The 18393-nt window shown below is 34.6% G+C and overlaps 1 protein-coding gene across 2 annotated transcripts in view; it reads left to right on the top strand.

Annotated features, from left to right (window-relative positions):
- The first annotated feature begins 1262 nt into the window (after positions 1-1262).
- The window catches only part of LOC123872130 (WW domain-binding protein 11), a 136440-nt gene continuing 119309 nt past the window's right edge, over positions 1263-18393 (top strand). For both annotated transcript variants that reach the window (XM_045916284.1, XM_045916283.1), the window contains exon 1: positions 1263-1370. The gene's annotated coding sequence lies outside the window, so the exon portion shown is untranslated. The remainder of the gene's footprint in view (positions 1371-18393) is intronic.

Genomic DNA, 18393 nt, shown 5'->3' on the forward strand with positions numbered 1-18393 from the left:
ACACATTCTGTAAAAATTTCGACTCTACCTATTACGGTTCACGAGATCACAGCCCACTGACAGACAGACGGACGGACGCGGTCGGACGGACAGCGGAGGCTTAGTGATAAGGTCCCGTTGGCACTCTTCGGGTACAAAACTCTGATAAAAGTACCTATTTGGTAAGTTAATAAGTAGATGCGTATCCATAGGCACCAATAATATTATAAACATACTACATGCTACATTTTCACGGTCCATCTGTTTAGTTGATTTTGAAGGGTTTGCATCCTGGGGCTATTTTTGGTTCTAAGTAACCATAAGTTACCTAAGAATATAAAATTGTTAAGCAAACCGTTTAAGCACTGGCCTGAAGCTATTGTGTAACTTTTCAAGTTAACGTTAACTGTCATCAATGTGTTAATCAAGTAAACGATCAGTTCTATCCCTGGCACACACCTCTAACTAACAGCGAAGGACAACTTCGTAAGATAACCTGCATGCCTGCGAGTTCTCCATGATGTCCTCCATGGTGTGTGAAGTCTGCCACTACCTACTTGGTCGCTAGCATGGTAAGCTACCTACTTAGGTACTGTTGTATAGAAGCAGGCGTTACTAGTTATAAAGCAACTCTTGCATTTGGGCATTATAAGGTCTACATCTCCGGTTTCGGTGCGTAACGTGCGTCGAGTGGTTTTTGAATTAGGGGTGGTGGTGTGTATTGCTTGCTTGGTGGCTGGTTTTTCCTGCATGTTTAGCAGTGGGAGAGCAGGTGGTCCATATGGAGTAGCATATTCCACCATACAGATTTGTCTGGTTTAGCGGATTATAGCAAATTAGGCTTTTGGTCCTTGTATACCTACTTACTGGCAAGTCATAAAGGTTGATGAGCATAGGAGCTATTGAGATCAATTAAGGTAACTATTTCTTATGTAAGCAGTGCAGGCACTAGCCTCTAGGACCTGCACGCCACTGCCTGAACCCTTTTCATTCGGAGAGGAAACCCGTGGTCGTGGGCCGGCGATGAATTGATGGTGATGATTAAGTTAACGTAGCATATAACTTGAAAAGTTACAGTAGAATTTCAGATGTTTCTTTTAGCTTAACTTCGTTGTTAATAATTTGCTATCAACAGTCGGTCCTATTCGATTTTTAGCCCTAACTAACTATGGCCACTTCAAACTTTATCTCCCTAATAAACCCTTTGCATAGTACTTAGCGAAAGTGCTCGCACCCTCACCCGCGTATAAACGCGCGCAGGCGCACAGTACCAAGCACTCGCGAATTACACGCCGACGTGTGCGCGCGGCATTAGTGCAGTGTGGTGATTCGAATTTTGAACGAGATTGTGAATTACATTTTTTTTTAAAGTGAATCTTGTAGTGGCTTGGGTGAGTGTCTTTTTGTTTTATTCGGATTAAGATTTTTTTTAAATTTTTAAATAAAAATATTATAATATTTTATTTTTGAAAAAATCTACTTACTTATTTAATTTTTAGATATTTAAATTATTTTACTATTTAATTACTTGATAAAATATTTTTCTGTAATTTAAAAATGAAAACAAAATTATATTTTATGCAAGAAAATTAAATCTAATTTTATTTTAAGAAATTTTAATCACTTATCAGAAAAAGGTTAAGTAAATGAATTACAATAGTAACAAAATATTTTGTATGAATGTATAAAAATCAAAAAGCGGTTTTGTAATACATTTTCAATATTTATATAGAAATAATTTAATTTTTACGAACAGGTAAATTTTCAATTTTTGAAAACAGCACATTTTTTAAAATTTCGATTTTGGTTTATTTTTGACTTTGAATAAAATAGCTAAGCAGATAGATATAGGTCTGTATATTTACTGCAGGATTTATACCTCAAATATTGGTTTATTTTTTAGCCAGCAAAAATACTTAGCACATACCTACGTAAAAGCTACCATTAAATGCGATATAAGTATAACTCATGAACTTTATTAATATTAATTACTTTCATCCTCAATGCCATCTTAATGAACCGTCTTATAATAAATACCTCGTGTTTCTAAGTAGGTACAGTCCTTGAATCTATATTTTAAAAAATCCGGTTATAATAAAATATTTCTGTCAGTGTAAAGTTAATTATATTTTAGTTATTTCAAATATAATGAAAATACAGTATCACATTATTTTATACATATTATTTATATCATACATACATCCGTATAATTTTAGTTGGCAATATTGTTCATGTCATATAAGCATTGCCGTTGAACTGATGACGACTTTTTATATTTACCGGTATTTGAAACGCATATAGGGTTGCCATCGAAACTATATTATTTGTAGAGTAAGCACCCCTCAGAAAATGTGTATCTACATAAGATTAAATTGACTACCTACCTGACGTGCAACTACAGCTTTAGTTGGAAGGTCTAGAAACTTAAGATTTTGAAGTAGTAGGTCTTCCATCAAGAATTTTCCGAAATTTCCCCGCGAACCTGTATGGCTCAGCTAGTTCGGTATCAGTAAATAAGTACATCACTACCTACTGGTCACTGCAGATGCAGAAAGCACTTGTTCAATAAGAAATAAAATGAAACAATAAGAAAATAGAATAATAAGAAAGTTCAAAATCGCAGTAATATTTAGCCCAACCAAAAAATAAATTAATAGTAAGCACATAGTAAGTTTATTGGCTTAGAATATATCAAATTGCTTGTACTGTTGTAATACTTGGTCAAATACGAATAATATACTTAATTTAATACTATTCATATTAGGTACTAACTGTAACTACCGATACAATTTTTTTTTCTCTTTAGGCTCTAAGGGCGTACAAGGTAGTATTACAAGTGACAAATGATATTTTTCTAAAATAATAACAAATCCAGTATTAGAAGATAATATTGCTAATATTATCTTTACAATTATTATTTACCAAGCTGTTATATTTCCTGCAAAAATGTGGCACCCCTTATAATCTCGTAAAGTGCATTTCTTGCCGGTTTCTATGTTTGTCGCTGCAAGATTTTCTTTTGCTTTTTATAAAAATGCACTGGCTACTTTGGTCCTAGCCTACTCGTGACTTTGTAGAAACATTACCACAGTAGCAAAAGTTATAAATAATAATATCATTATATCTATTGATAGTCTGCCAATCCGCATTGGGCCAGCGTGGCGGACTATGGCCTAAACCCCTCTCATTCTGAGACCCGTACTCAGTACTGGGGCGGAAATGGGTTGATCAGGTATATAATATCTATTGATATAAATTTTACAAGAAAACTACGACTACTTAAAATAAGTTCTAAATATCTTTGAACTTTAAAAGCTTCATACTTAAGTCTCTTCATTACAATAATAGAATTTAGTACAATTAAAAAAGAAATTGGTTCACACAGCAAAATAGTATAACTACTTTGGAAAAATATTTCAAAAAATCGTGAAGATTTTGACGAATTTCTGACAAAGTTACGTTGAAGTGGTCCGCGTTGCATTCAACTGCCCACGTTGTATACTTATACGACTTATTGCATTGATAGGTAGAGCTAATAAATAGTATTTACCTTTTCGCATTAAAAGAGAGAGAGAGAGAGAGATTTTAATCCATTCATAATTACCTAAAAAATATGGTTTCTGTATAATACATCATGTTGGCTGTAATTTCTATTTGATAGTAAATCAGCATCGCCCTACAACTTACTACATATCATTACATAATACAGCACTTTAAGAACAATGAATGTAAAAATAATTTCCCTAAGATAAATTGCCTGCTCATTTCTACGTCAAACAATTATCTTAATAGTGGTTATAGTACTTAATATTTCATTTGCCTTTCATTACTGCGTTACGAAATTAAAGACGCCAGAAGCAATCGCTTGGCGTTTACGAGTTAACGGGCTTAGTTTAATAGTCCATTCATTAATAGTCCACTTGCTTCATGCTCCATGCAAACGTTATTTAGTTCTCATTTGAATTCTTCCTCTTCATCGTAACACTCTTGCTAGGTCGTGGTCATCGCGAAGCAACGTCTTTGAGGGCAGATGCTATCCGCCTCACGAGCATTCGCCACTTCTCCCTGCTAGCCAACAGCTTTGTATTTTGTGCAAAGGACCACCACAGCAGATTTAATTTGGCCAGTCCACTGCATGAGCGACCTTCCTCGCCCTCTCATTTGAATAATTAATTAAACTCTATATAGGTAATATAGGTAATTTTATAGACATGTTCTAGAAGTTTATACCTTTGTCTGTGGTTTGTCAGATTTTCTTAAAAATAACTAGTTTTAAAGTTACGCAGATTTTCATGTAAATTTTTTAAGCCGTGTAAATTGGAAATATGGAAAACCAAAGACATACATAGATATTAGCTCCTAGAACGTATGTACAAAATTTGTTTGAGTTTGAATGGTTAGATGGTTAGTATTCAAATTAGAGCCAAACTACGTTTGTTTGGAGTGCACTACTTACGAATAAACATCAAAATCCCGTCCCATGAGCTCCCATTATCCCCGAAAAATATAACAATCGATTATTTTTGCTTTCTTAATTAAAATATGATTCCGAATCGATTATTCTACATTCACGTTACCGTTTTGTCGATAATCGATTAACAAATCGTTTTACGCACGTTTCCGTGAAAGTGTCAGTGGGGTGCGAGTATAGAAAGTGATAATTTTGTGGACCGCCTGGCCTGTTTGTTCGTACATAATTCAGTGCATTGTCAATCAAAGTGTAATTTAATCGATTTTGTCACACAATTCTGCGATTGGAATAGGAATGAGATTGCGCTATTCCACGACGAATAATTACGGAATTTGCATGCTTATCGAGGCAGGAAGATGAATTGCCAGATGTCTAGCGCTTAGTATCAATCAGTGGATGAATACGTAAAATCAGACGGTGGAATTGATTGGATGATTGGTCTGGATTGGATATTTGAGTTTTACGAAATATAACTGTGACTTACTCAAAATAAAATTGTATCTAAGTTAGCAATAAACTAAATTAAAAACTTAAATCTCATCGATACCGCTGCAGGCTGCAGTGTGACATTGTATCCAAGTTGCTAGCAATATTACCCTTTTGTATTGCCAAACTAATTCTTTGGCTAACACTACAAAGGCTACCAGCTCTCGGATTGCCGGTAGACTTTATCGCCGTACCTACTAATGAAATTTGAAGTATAATATCGCTTAATTCTATTCGTAATTGCAATTTTGCCGGACTTTTTTTTATTAATAAAAGTTCAATGGTTTATAGTGTTACGCTTCAGATATTTTATGACTTAAAAATAAAAACTAAATGAAAATCTGCGTATAATTAACTGGTTGCAAGCTTTTGACCATCGCCGAGAATAGACAAAAGTACATTGAATTTGATTAGGTTACATGTATGATAATAATCTAATCATCTCATTAAACTTAATTAATAAAACCGCGGTAATTAATTATCAAAATCTTACATTCACATAATGCCGGCAAAATAAAAAATAACCTTGAAACTATACAGTGTGGTTCTTTTTCGTTTTTTTTTTCGGTTTGCTCTATGTTTGTTTGGAAATTCCAAAAAATGGCTTGACATCATGCCTGATGTATTTAATTGAAGCTTAATACTTCATGTTCTGTAAGTTTTTGTAAATAAAATTGCTTTGAATATTTTGGTATGGAGCCTGGCTTACAGCTACTTTTTCTTTTACTCGCCTTCTTCTTTTCTTTTTTCAAAATAGCGGCCACGCATAACAACTGCATTAATTAATAGCATCAATACTAGCAAGTATTGTAAGAGACAAAATCTTCCAAAGTGTCACGCTTCCAAGATATAAATTATCAAATTATACTAGTACTGGTAGCTAGACTGTTACACAATTTAGACAGTTTGTCAAACAGTTTGACAGTTTGGAAACGTGAGATACTGAGAAATTTCAATAACACTATGACATTTCTCTCTATTTTGGGAACATCAACTTGCTAAATCAGTAAATCAGGTTGGGCAGGCATCAGTTAATTAATGCCAGTTGCTCCATTAACAAATTTATTTATTCAAAAACTAACACTCAAGACTTTGAGTAAAAACTTAATTGAATTAGCAAGCTTTTAAACGCAAGATCGAGACTAATTAATCAATACCTAGGTGCTAGGGCAGCTGTAGGACGGAGTGATTGACGAGCGTAGGTGTAAGCTATCCATTAAGGACTGCAAGTGACAGATCGCGTCTGTCTAATGGACAAATTAAGAGATCACCCTGTAGATAACTTGATTGTAATTATTGCACGCGGTGTACAACTTGCAAGCGGTTGATTTATGTCCCTATTAAGTAGTAGCTTTTGATTTTGCATGACTTTGCCTCTTTGACTGTAATTTATTCTGCATTAAAAAAAATGACCTATTTGGTTCATCGTCATCATGATCAATCTGTCACCGACCCACTACTGAGCACGGGGTTCCTCTTAGAATGAGAAAGGTTAAGCCCTAGTCCTCCACGCTGACCCCATGGGAATTGACAGGCTCTCTCACTGCACCTTTGAGATCATTATGCCGAACTCTTCCTCACGATGTTTTACTCTAGTCTGGTGGGAGGTTTCTGCCGTGGCTAGTTACTACCTACCGACAAAGCCGTGCCGCCAAGCAATTTAGCGTTCCGGTACGATGCCGTATTGAAACCAAAGGGGGATGGATTTAATAACTGCGGTACCACTTCCAAGTTAGCCCGCTTCCATCTTAGACTGCATCATCGCTTAGCACCAGGTGACATTGCAGTCAAGGGCTAACTGGTATCTGAATTTAAAAAAAAACTTTATTGAATTGGAATTCAATTTAAAACATTTAGCATTTTTCATTCTAATTTAATTTGGTATTTAATTATAGAATTGCTTTATTGATTGAATAATTGAACTGAATAATAAAGAAAACGAAAGAAAATCTACAATTAAATGTTAGGAGTCGTAGACACACACGTACCTACATAGTAGGTACGGAAGTCTACCTCTAATGATTATTATTTATAAAATCGATTTCTCTACATCTATTTTCTTGATTTAATCGTTCTCATTGTGAAAATTAAAAACCTAGCTAATAATAATATGGTTAACTGTTGTAGATTATATTATTTCCTAAATTCATAATATAACAGCGTATATACCCTTCGCGTCGTCTATTTTGTCCAAGAATCGAATCCTTGCAAATCATTGTTTTTATCAAAAACTTGTATGGTTTTTTTGACAATGAAAAAATACTGAAATGTTGTGTTAAATGTGCTTCCCACGGTGCGTGATTCTGCGCATTATCACGCACGGCCGACGACCACGGCCAGCCACGTACCGCGGACGACGACGAGACGTGTCAGCGCTACCACGGTCGATGATACTCTTCCCATAGTGCGTGGGTGCGGGTTGGACCGCGTCCATCTGTAATATCACGCACCGTGGGAAGCCGGTGTAACTTATTTACAGATTACAGGTAGTTGACACTGGTCACTTTGCTACAGAAATACTACAGATCTGAGCCACAGACGGAGGGTTGTACCAGAGTGATCTAGAGTGAGACAATTCTCGGTTTGATCCGAGATCCGACGATATGTCAAATGTACTAGGCTATGGTGACGTAAAAGCAAAGAAAAATAGGACTACTTTAAGGCTACCGCCTACCTGCGTCAAATGTGCTAACATTTGACGCCTGCCAGTGACGTCGAAGGCTTGACGTTTTGTTAGAAGTTCCCTCTGTCGTGAACTGTGGTTGTACGTAATGACAATATTTTTGACAGATCAATGCCCAACCACGTCCGTGTGAATACTCCTTTAGTCGGGTTCAAGAGAAATCAATGGTTTTTATGGGCTTGCAAATATATATTATGGTGATTTAGGAACAGTTTACTGAATGCAACTAGTGGTCATATAAATCGGATTGTAGAGTCTAGAATCCAATTTCTAAATAGTTTCTAAATGGTGAATTTATTGGTTGAATATTTATGAAGAATATTTGAATTGGGTTAGAACATGCAGAAAACAGTTCGATGGCTTGTTAATTAAATATTGGTAATATTAGGTACTACTGCTGTGCTACTATAAAACCTTTCGACGCCTTTTTATTAATTAGATACTGTAGCTTATCCAAAAAAAATAACTGTAACATCTTATTTAGATGATGTTGTACTTTAATTGAAAACTAGTATAAGCCCGTATCTTCGTTGGCTACACTATACAAATGTCAAACCCCTATTTTACCCCCTTAGGGGTTGAATTTTCAAAAATCCTTTCTTATCGGATTTCTACGTCATAATAGCTGCATGTTATACAGCCCGATCCGTCCTGTAGTTTGAGCTGTACGCTGATAGATTAGTCAGTCAGTCAGTATTTTTCTTTTATATCTTTAGATATTGCAGCATCCTGTTGCACTGAATTATAATATTCTTTAAGTATATTATATAGAAAAAGATTGCATTAGAATATCTTAGAATTTCTTATTTCAAGTTAATGACGAAAAATAGATCATAAAATCATTAGTATATACATTCACTAAATTGTCGTGTAAATTGTAACGCTAAACACTTTCGCTGAGATAAATATTACATTATAATGGCCGACAATTTGTGTTGCGAGTTATGACATTTGACCGACAATGAGGCGCTAATATATTTTTCATGGCTAACGCAGACGCCCGTTTTTTATTGGAGACCAACAAGGGCCGCCTTTAGATGGTGAAGAGGTTTTGATACTTTGGCACTTGCATTAGCACTTACGTATGTACTCATATGTTCTACCTTCCCTTCCCTCTTTTAAAAATCAAATCAACTGGCGTGAGTTTTTCTAACTACGATTTTTGTGAACCGTTTAATTTTGCAGTAAAGCTTCTAAATGCACTTAAAAACACCTAAGAGGCAAAAAGTAAGACGTACAAATGAACGCTTTACCTTGTTGACTGGGCATTGCATATTGTTGCATGAGTGAGACAGAGTAAAGCTTCTGTTGTCTTACGACACCTGGCGGGGTTTTCTGGAACATCTGCGTTATTAAACTTGTGCTTTACTTTATTAGATTTTTATCTACCTAATATTTTCAGTCGTCTGCGTTATTTACAGAAATTGTATTTTTTTAATTCCCGGCGGATGTACTTTACTAAAGTGCGTTTCATCGGATAGTATCTATGGCGTTATGTTGGCTCCCCTGTCTGTTGGGTGGTCATTGGCACCATATTGGCATGAGAAGACGCAGATTTTGTTTATTTTCATTTGATTTTCATTTCATTCATTCAGGAAAATCATATGAAAATAAACAAAATCTGCGTCTTCTTATGCAAATATCGTGCCAATGACTTGGACAGACAGGGGAGCCAACATAACGCCAAAGGTACTATTCGATGAAACGCACTATAATTAGGTACTTAATGACTCAGAGTAGGTACATAATGAAAGCATAATCATGACATAAACGTCTCTATTCGTGTTGGATGTACATATTTGGGCTGTCGTGTCAAATAATGGACTTTTTACAGGCACGCTGCACGAGTTAAGTAGCTTAAAGCGTATAACTTTTGTTTTTCGTTTGCAATTACTGCTAATAGGGGTCATTAAATCTGGGTATGAATGAAAACGAAATAGAAATCTAAAACTTGATGCATGTTGAAATCAGGAAGTCTAAAAATGATAGGTGTGATTCACTAAGGCATGTCAGGTAATCAGATGTTAGAGATAATAACCGGGATTGAGAGCTTAGCGTTCTCTACGAGGCTTTGATTAATGAAAAGGCTAAATTTTGAATCTTCAAAATCGGTCACCCATGCAGTTTCAAACTCGCGTCAGTACCTATTGCTTATCCAGCACAATAACTAAGTAGGCCACGCGATCCTCTGATGCATAAAAGGTTCTCAATACTAGGTCTAGTAGGTTTTACTAGGTCTAGTACTGATTAGACCTAATAAACCCCGTTATGTAAACCTGGGTTAAAGGTTACAAACACTCTTTCTCTTTATCCACCTGTAATTTTTACACGTAGCTATCTACTTACTAGAGAGTGAAAACAGAGCAATTATTGAGTAGGTAGGTATCTCTTTTAACATTCATTTGTTTTGTTTTGTACACCATTTTTTTGTCTTATTAACGCCTCTTAAGTGAAGAGTACCTACGTACGCATGTCAGATCGCCAATTATCTCGTCGTACAAAAAGTTTTGCTTATCAAAGGCTCTGTTTCATAATTAGTAGTATTTTTTTAAAAAGTAACACCACTTAAAGATTAAAGTGCGGGTTTTTTACTGTGTCAAACATTTAAGTAAGTAGTAAAAGTGCGATCTAGAGGTTGTAGTTTTTTTTATGTGTACAATGTACATATTATTATTAATAATAATAATAATCCTTTTATTTAAAGCTACTATGGCTCAATTTGTTAGTATACAGGCACTTAAAAACCTAATGTTAGTACCTTAAAGTATATTCGTGGCAACAGACAGAAATAATTACAAAGGTGGCCTCACCAACACTTTAACAATGTGTTTAAGCACATTAATGTTATGCTTTAGAATAGATATTTAACTTGGCCAGTGTGGTCGACTAAGCCTTAACTAAAGACATCTCAGAGGAGATCCACACTCCGTACGAGTTCGACTGCATGAGAAGGGGCTGGCGATAGATTGAGATCATGAATCCGGTCAAGTGTGAGTCAGACTCGCGCACCGAGGGTTCCGTATTCGGGTATTTTTCCGACATTTTGCACGATAAATCAAAAACTATTATGCTTAAAAATAAATAAACATCTATTTTAGAATGTACAAGTAAAGCCCCTTCATATGATACCCCACTTGATATTTTTTTGTGTGATCACAAATTCACGGTTTTCGGATTCTTTCCTTAACTTGTGCTATAAGACCTACCTACCCACCACATGATTATAGGTCAACGGGAAGTACTCTATAGGTTTTCTTGACAGACACGACAGACGGACAGACATACAGACAATACGAAGTGATCCTATAAGGGTTCCTTTTTTCCTTTCGAGATACGGAACCCTAAAAAGTTATACACAAATAATTATTTAATACCTATCGTTGTATGTTATACAAATCCCTATCGTGATAGAGTTGCATAAGAGAGACTCGGGGTCCGAAGCAAAACGTGAGCTATTTACAAATATGAGTATGTACTTAAAAGCCACAGGAGAAAGTACCAAAATCTGCATTGCGAATAAGTATGTTTAATTATCTAATTACCTTAAGTGCCTTAGCGCAAAAATTAATCTAAGCCGGTAGCTCTCTCCTACCTTTTGTGAGTTTTCTAATGACAATCGTGAAATAAATTGACCAACACGCTCGGGCTACTTTCAAATTTAATTTAAACTCATTTGTTCATTTAACCTTTTTCGTTTTAATTGTAACACATCTTAATGTAGACTTAATAAACACACAGCTCAGCTGGGAGGTGCGAAAATGAATGGCCTAATTTATCCTGAAGATCTGTAACAGCAGATAAGTTTAAGTGACGAAGTATCTACCGCAGACTGCTGATAATATCGGCCTGATTAAAGTTGGCGAAACCGATTAAAGTCTGCAGAAACAGAATACAGGATATTTGAGTGTTTTTGCACTGATATAAAAAATAATTCCTTCTAAAATAGGGATAAGTAATGCTGACTTGATCCGCTTTTGTACATGTGCTAAAGCAGATGAGTGTGTATTTTCGGTTTAAAATCGGTTACAGATTCTCGATCTCTGCACAACAACAACAATAACAAGCGATACTTAAAAAAAATTAAAAAAACACGACTACTGTGACAAAAAAGTAAAAAGTATGCATATTTGAAAATTTTGAAGTTGTAGCCAGTGTCACTCGGGATTATGTAAGGATTTTAACGATAACACGTACATCTAAATCTGTTCAGCTATTTAGAAGTTATGATTGAATAAAGAAACTCGCATATATGAACCCTGAAAACATTGCACTCCTTTTTTGGGTACTCCTGTAAAAATCGATCGCCAACAAAAGCGGTCGTCTGCGTAAGTTCCAAACTTATTGATATTTATCATTTTTTTAATTAAGTTGGTATTATCAAGTTAACATTAGTAAGCAAATTATGATTAAATATTAGGCAGTGTTATTTATATTTATACAGCAATTAGCAAGCGTGAGAGAGTTAATTAATTAGATGTTATCTCGTACCAAGTAGCTAAAAGGCTATTAATTTGCTACATTAATTTTATTTGGAGCTATGATTCACCGTTGGAGACTACAAAGCAGTCTTCCGGCAAATATCTTTGCAGAAAAGGCCGCCGGCTTCAAATTTTTAGACAGATGTAGGACGTAGGTAACTAATTAATTATATTACATAAAAACTTATGAGTGTTCTTAGAGTGCACGCTGTAGAAATAAAGTTTAATTCTTATTGGAATATGTACTAAGCAGTCAAACTTAATATGGCTCTACAAATTATTACCTTTATCTGTAGTTTATCAGATTTCCATAAAAGTAATGTAGGTACTTAGTTTTAAAGTTGTACAGGTTCAAAGACTTTTATACAAATCTTTGAAAGACTAAGACTATTTCTAAGAGACGAATATAGGATAAGATACTTTTTATTGGGGCAAAAAAAGGGATTAAAACCTCTAAATCCACGCGAATGAATTTTTGGACAAAAGCTGGTATTTTATCAGTAAAATTAAATCATAAGAACCATTACCATTACCATGTAGAACAAAATAGGTATAAGAAAATTAGTTTAGTGGAGAAGCTGGAAGGGGTATGGCAGTTTCATTAAACTCATACAGCTTATCGGTTTTTTCTTTCTACACGGCATTGTACTGGAACGATAAATGGCTTGGCGGCACGATTTTGCTGCCTAACTAGCCACGGCCGAAGCCTGCCACCAGATCAGACCGGAGTCAATTCAGAGGAAAGGAATGTAGTTTCTTCTGTAAAAGTATTTAACCGATGTTAAACTAGAAGACACTACTAGTAAACACTACAGAGTACAGGTACAAGCGAAAACTTGCTTACACCGAATATATTTGCGATAAATCTAAGTAGATGGTGTTCATTGATACAACCTAACAATGGCCACCGCGCGTAAATACCGGCTTCTATGTAATTAAATAATTACTGATTACTGTGGCATCCAGTGCGGAGCGAAGCGATAAGCGACTGTGGAGAATAGAAGCAAATCTTAGATCAGTACACGGATTACACGGTGTTGTATATTATGTGTCTACCATTTGAACGTATCTACATCTATACTAATAAATAAAATTGAAGTGTCGCGTCTGTTTGAACGGGCTAATCCGCGGAATGGCTAAACCTATTTTGACGGGACTTTCACAGACAAGTAGAGGATTAACCAAGGAGTAACATAGGCTACTTTTTTAACCGACTTTGAAAAATGGAGTTGTGTACTTCTACCTATGTACACTGATATCTCCAAGATTTCAGAACCGATTTGCGTATTTTTTTTATCGTTAAAGGAACTTTGCGACATTGTTCCATAAAAAATCTGGTTTCCAACTCCTCAATCCTGATGCTGCAGGGGATCTGACCAATCCACGCGGGCGAAGCTGCGGGCATCATCTAGTGTATTTATAAAATCTCTTGGTACATGACACAAGAAACAATGTTATATAGCAGAAAATTTCTTAATAGTTACATCAAAGATGATTTTATCTGATTACCTACCAACTAAATACAACTAATTACTTGGTGGATTTGTATTATATGTAGATACATTAAGTAAATGATATCATCATTTTAAATTCCGTTTCTGAAAGTTGAAAGCGAAAAGTTTGTTGTCACTGCGCAACCGGGTTAGCACGAAAGTTGTGATTATCACATTACGATAATCGCTATAATTGTGATTGGCTGAATTTTTAATATTGTTTCTTTTCTGCAAAAGTACATTTGAGCCGTAGGAACAGTCAATTGCATTGAGTACCATCATTGTGAAAAGATACGTGGTATCAATATAGGTACGGCTAATATTAATAAAATAATTAAAATCCGTAATCTGTCGATTAGTTCTTTAGCGACGTTACGTTTAGAACTGCCACAAAGACAAATTCTTTGGACAAATAACAATTGCTAACGTGAAGTTGTTACTTACCTTGATATCGTTGGATAGCCAGCTTTAATTTTACTATCTTAACTCAGAGTAACGGTCAATGGCATAGCAATTATTTGAAGCTTAATTAATTATTATTAGAATAATTGGCCAGTTAATTAGTTTGCAGATTTGATGAACTTCACATACCTCATATTATAAAGAATAGGTACACGAGTATTTTTATCGTTTTATTTATTAATTTAAGTCGTTACTTAACGCCATCTCGCTTGGCTTTAACTAATTATTCAATTACTAAATATACTATCATTCAAAAGAATTATTTCTGTATTTAGATGATGCCCGTGGCTACATCCTTGTGGACGTAGGTTTTTCAACAATCCCTCGGGAACTCTTTTGCGGGATAGTAAATAGCCTAAATGCTAGTTCCAACCAATCAAAATATCCGTTCAATTATTGTGGCGTAACAAACATCCAAACCTTCATATTTATAATATTATTAGGATTAGGATAGTAAGATTAAATAAATTGGGTAAACTCATCTGCAGCTGATGTAATGACTACCTTATTTAAAGGTAGAAAGCAATATTATAGATTTATACTGTGACTAGCTGACGCCCGCGACTTCGTCCGCGTGGATTTAGGTTTTTCGAAATCCCGTGGGAACTCTTTGATTTTCCGGGATAAAAAGTAGCCTATGTGCTAATCCAGGATATTATCTATCTCCATTCCGAATTTCAGCCAAATCCGTCCAGTAGTTTTTGCGTGAAAGAGTAACAAACATACACACACACACACACACATACAAACTTTCGCCTTTATAATATTAGGGTGATATCCACAGTGTGATATGGATCGGCTTATTACCAATTTTCATGGCAATTGAAACGCGAGTGAGGTGGCGTTCCGTAAATAGATGTCATTAGGTATTTTCCACACCATTACTTACCGTAATATGCTGTTAATATTTCAATCGCAGGTGATTCTAATCCGTGCCATAAAATAATGTTGTAGCCTGCATTTTGTAACTTCAAATTTTATTAATAGGTATTGCATTAAAAACATCTCACCTTTGCCTTGACCTTGACATTGATTGGAAGTTACTTATAAAACTTGGATTAGGAATCTGAAAAACTCTGGAGACATACCTACTTTAACCACGAGTTTTTCAGCCAAAAATTTAAAAAAAAAAATATATGTATATCTTTGTTCGGACAATTTTTTTTACCAAAAGCTTGACAGTTAACTTTTTAATGATGAAATAATTAAGTAATAACAATATTCACAAATACTAAAAACACTTAAATTAAAAATTATAAAAAGCTATGAATCAATCAGTAAAAAACCCAAAAAACAAAATATTAAGTAGGTATTGACAATGTAACTTTTTCAATAAATGTCTTAGTTTTTATTCTGGTAATATGCATTATAATAATTAACAATGATTTCTATAAAATAAACTTAAAACTAAAAAAAATGTTAAACTTATTAAAACCAAAATAAATTAAATCTAAAACCCCACCCAGACCACCGCAGCGAGGCATTGTAATAAATATATTGTAATCATTAATCAGTAAACATAACACAGCCTAGTCTAGATGACGCTATGATTATAGGAATTCTGCACTAGTACGAATTATATGCTCGCCTATATAAATATTAATGCGTTGTAAAAGAGTAAAGCCTCTGACCGTGTGAACTGAAAATTAAAATGCCCGTAACGCGCGTGTTGTGGTTAGTTAAATGTGTAACTGTCTATGTGAGACGAGTAGAGAGTAAAGTCGCCGGTAAACAAATAGCGGGTGATGTATTCGTCTACTATTAATTATGTATTGTTTTTGTCACCTCGAATTATTACAATTAGTTGATTCTAATTCGTTATAGACTAATCACTAATTAATTACAATAAAGGATGCATTTATGTTACGTTATTTTCTAATAATATACTTTTGCATGCATGTTATCTATATACTTTTAATATTTCCACGCATAAAATAATCTAAATACGAGTATATAAAACGAAAAAAGGGTGACTGGCTATTACTGACTGATTAACCTATTAACGCGCAGCTCTAACACGATGGATACATTGGCTAAGAAAGGATTTTTGAAAATTCAAATAAGCTAGTTAAATATTATAATGCCCGCTCAAATAATTGTGATTGAACTACGCCTAGGAGCCTATTTTGACCTTTTTCTATTCTGCTGTGGTTTTTGAACAATCGGGTACCTATAAAATAGTGAAAACATGTAAAGTCAAACGCAAGATTCTGATCAAGATATTTTTTAGATTTCGCTTTTGAAATTTCAGAAGAAAAATCAAAATCTTGTATCTGAATCTTGTTTTGTATCTGAACTTAAAAAAAAAGCAGTACCGAAACAGACGCTGTCTAAGTGTATTTTTAACTAACCTATGGTTTTGGCATATTATTCGAGAGCAATCTTTAAATAACTGTTAGTTGTGAACTCTTTAAGTGACATTGCAGTATTTGCCCGTAATTAGTCGCAAAACGCTATCACTTTGAAATAGCCTTAATTAATATTGACACGAGCGGCGAATCACCGTTCCGCATGCCGCCTAGGAGCGAAAACGGGGCGTACCCCATCACTCTCTAGTCTCAGCCACATTAAACCCATCCATTTATATCTATATTTGCATAAATATGACTAAAACTGGCAAAAATTTAAATATTTATCAAGGCGAACTAACCCGCCTCTTAGTGTAAAATAGGTAGTTGATTTTTGTATTATTCAAAAACTAATATTTATTTACTTATCTATACATATGACAAAATTGTAGAAAAGTGGTGTCTATACAATGGAAATATATAAAAAAAAAAGTAGCAGGGGTTGTTATTATATCGATGCCGAACCCGAAATTGTAATTAATTTTTTTTTTGTCTGTTTGTCTGTGTGTTTGTGCACGCTAATATCAGAAACGGCTTATTCGATTTAGATACGGTTTTCACTAAAATATTGTAGTAAGCTTCACTTAACATTTAGTGTTTATTTCATGTCAATCGGTTCATAAATAAAAAAGTTATGTCAATTTAAAGAATCACGGCGATCATTTTTAACGTACATGCTGCCCGAAAAGTCACTGTTCCACGCGAACGAAGTCGCGGGCACAGCTAGTTGTTAATAAAATTATCATACATTTTACTATGACTTACTTTATGGAGAAAATCCTATATCTATCTGTTAAAACCTACAATGTTATCCTTGATTCTTTATGCTGTGTTTATTTTTTAACCCCCGACCCAAAAAGAGGGGTGTTATAAGTTTGACGTGTGTATCTGTGTATCTGTGTGTCTGTGTATCTGTGTATCTGTGTATCTGTGTATCTGTGTATCTGTCTGTGGCATCGTAGCGCCTAAACGAATGAACCGATTTTAATTTACTTTTTTTTGTTTGAAAGGTGACTTGATCGAGAGTGTTCCTAGCTATAATCCAAAAAAATTGGTGCAGCCGTTTAAGAGTTATCAGCTCTTTTCTAGTTTTCTTGTAGAAAAGAAGGTTACATAACCGTTAGGTTCATAATATTATTATGTCAATTGACAAAATATGTCAAGCTGTCAAGATGGACGTTGCCTTGATACATAATTATTTATTTGAAAATGATGTTTTGGAAAACTCAGATACTTTGTCGGGGGTGTTATAAATTTTTAATTTACACTTGTAAATGTTTTGTTTGACTGGTCTACTTCTTGTGATTTGAATTTTGAGTTGGTCTATATAAACTTATTTAATATGCATATAATGTTTGTGTTATACGTACTTGTTTTTTTACATTTTTTGAAAGCAGTAATAAGTAAAGTAAGTAACTCTTCTAAGTAAAACTTCTTTTCGATTCGATGTGTGGTAGATGCGTCTTAAGAACTTATCTAATATTGGCTTTATTTAACTAGAATATTTTGTGTAGCTATTAGAGTTAAGACACAAATCCTGAGTGTCCTCAAAAGAGAATAGTAACTAGAAAACGATTCTCTCAAGTAACACCAATCGATTAATATGTAAACCGTACAAATTATAAATAAGTCGGTTACTAAGTTACTATGAAACATTGCATGTCTGTGCGTACGAGTCGAATTCCCAGCGAAGTGGGTGTCTGGGTCACATGTGGCGTTTTGGTATTGCTTTAATTTGTTCGCTGGCCGAATATATGGCCTATTTTGCTTTTAATTATTTTTGGACGTAGGCTTTTCTGATTTCTCACATGTTATCTTCTGCATGACAATAAATTAGTACCTATATAATATTATGTATTTATTAATAGCAAAATTAATGGCGTGTTAGTCAAGGGCTTAGCTAAAGGGTAGGGGAAATCCCCCGAAATCTCAGACAAAGAGAAACTAACCAATTATCACAAGAAACTATCACAACTCTACATATCTAATCGTC

This window comes from Maniola jurtina, chromosome 14 (genome assembly GCF_905333055.1).
Source record: "Maniola jurtina chromosome 14, ilManJurt1.1, whole genome shotgun sequence".
Taxonomy (NCBI): domain Eukaryota; kingdom Metazoa; phylum Arthropoda; class Insecta; order Lepidoptera; family Nymphalidae; genus Maniola; species Maniola jurtina.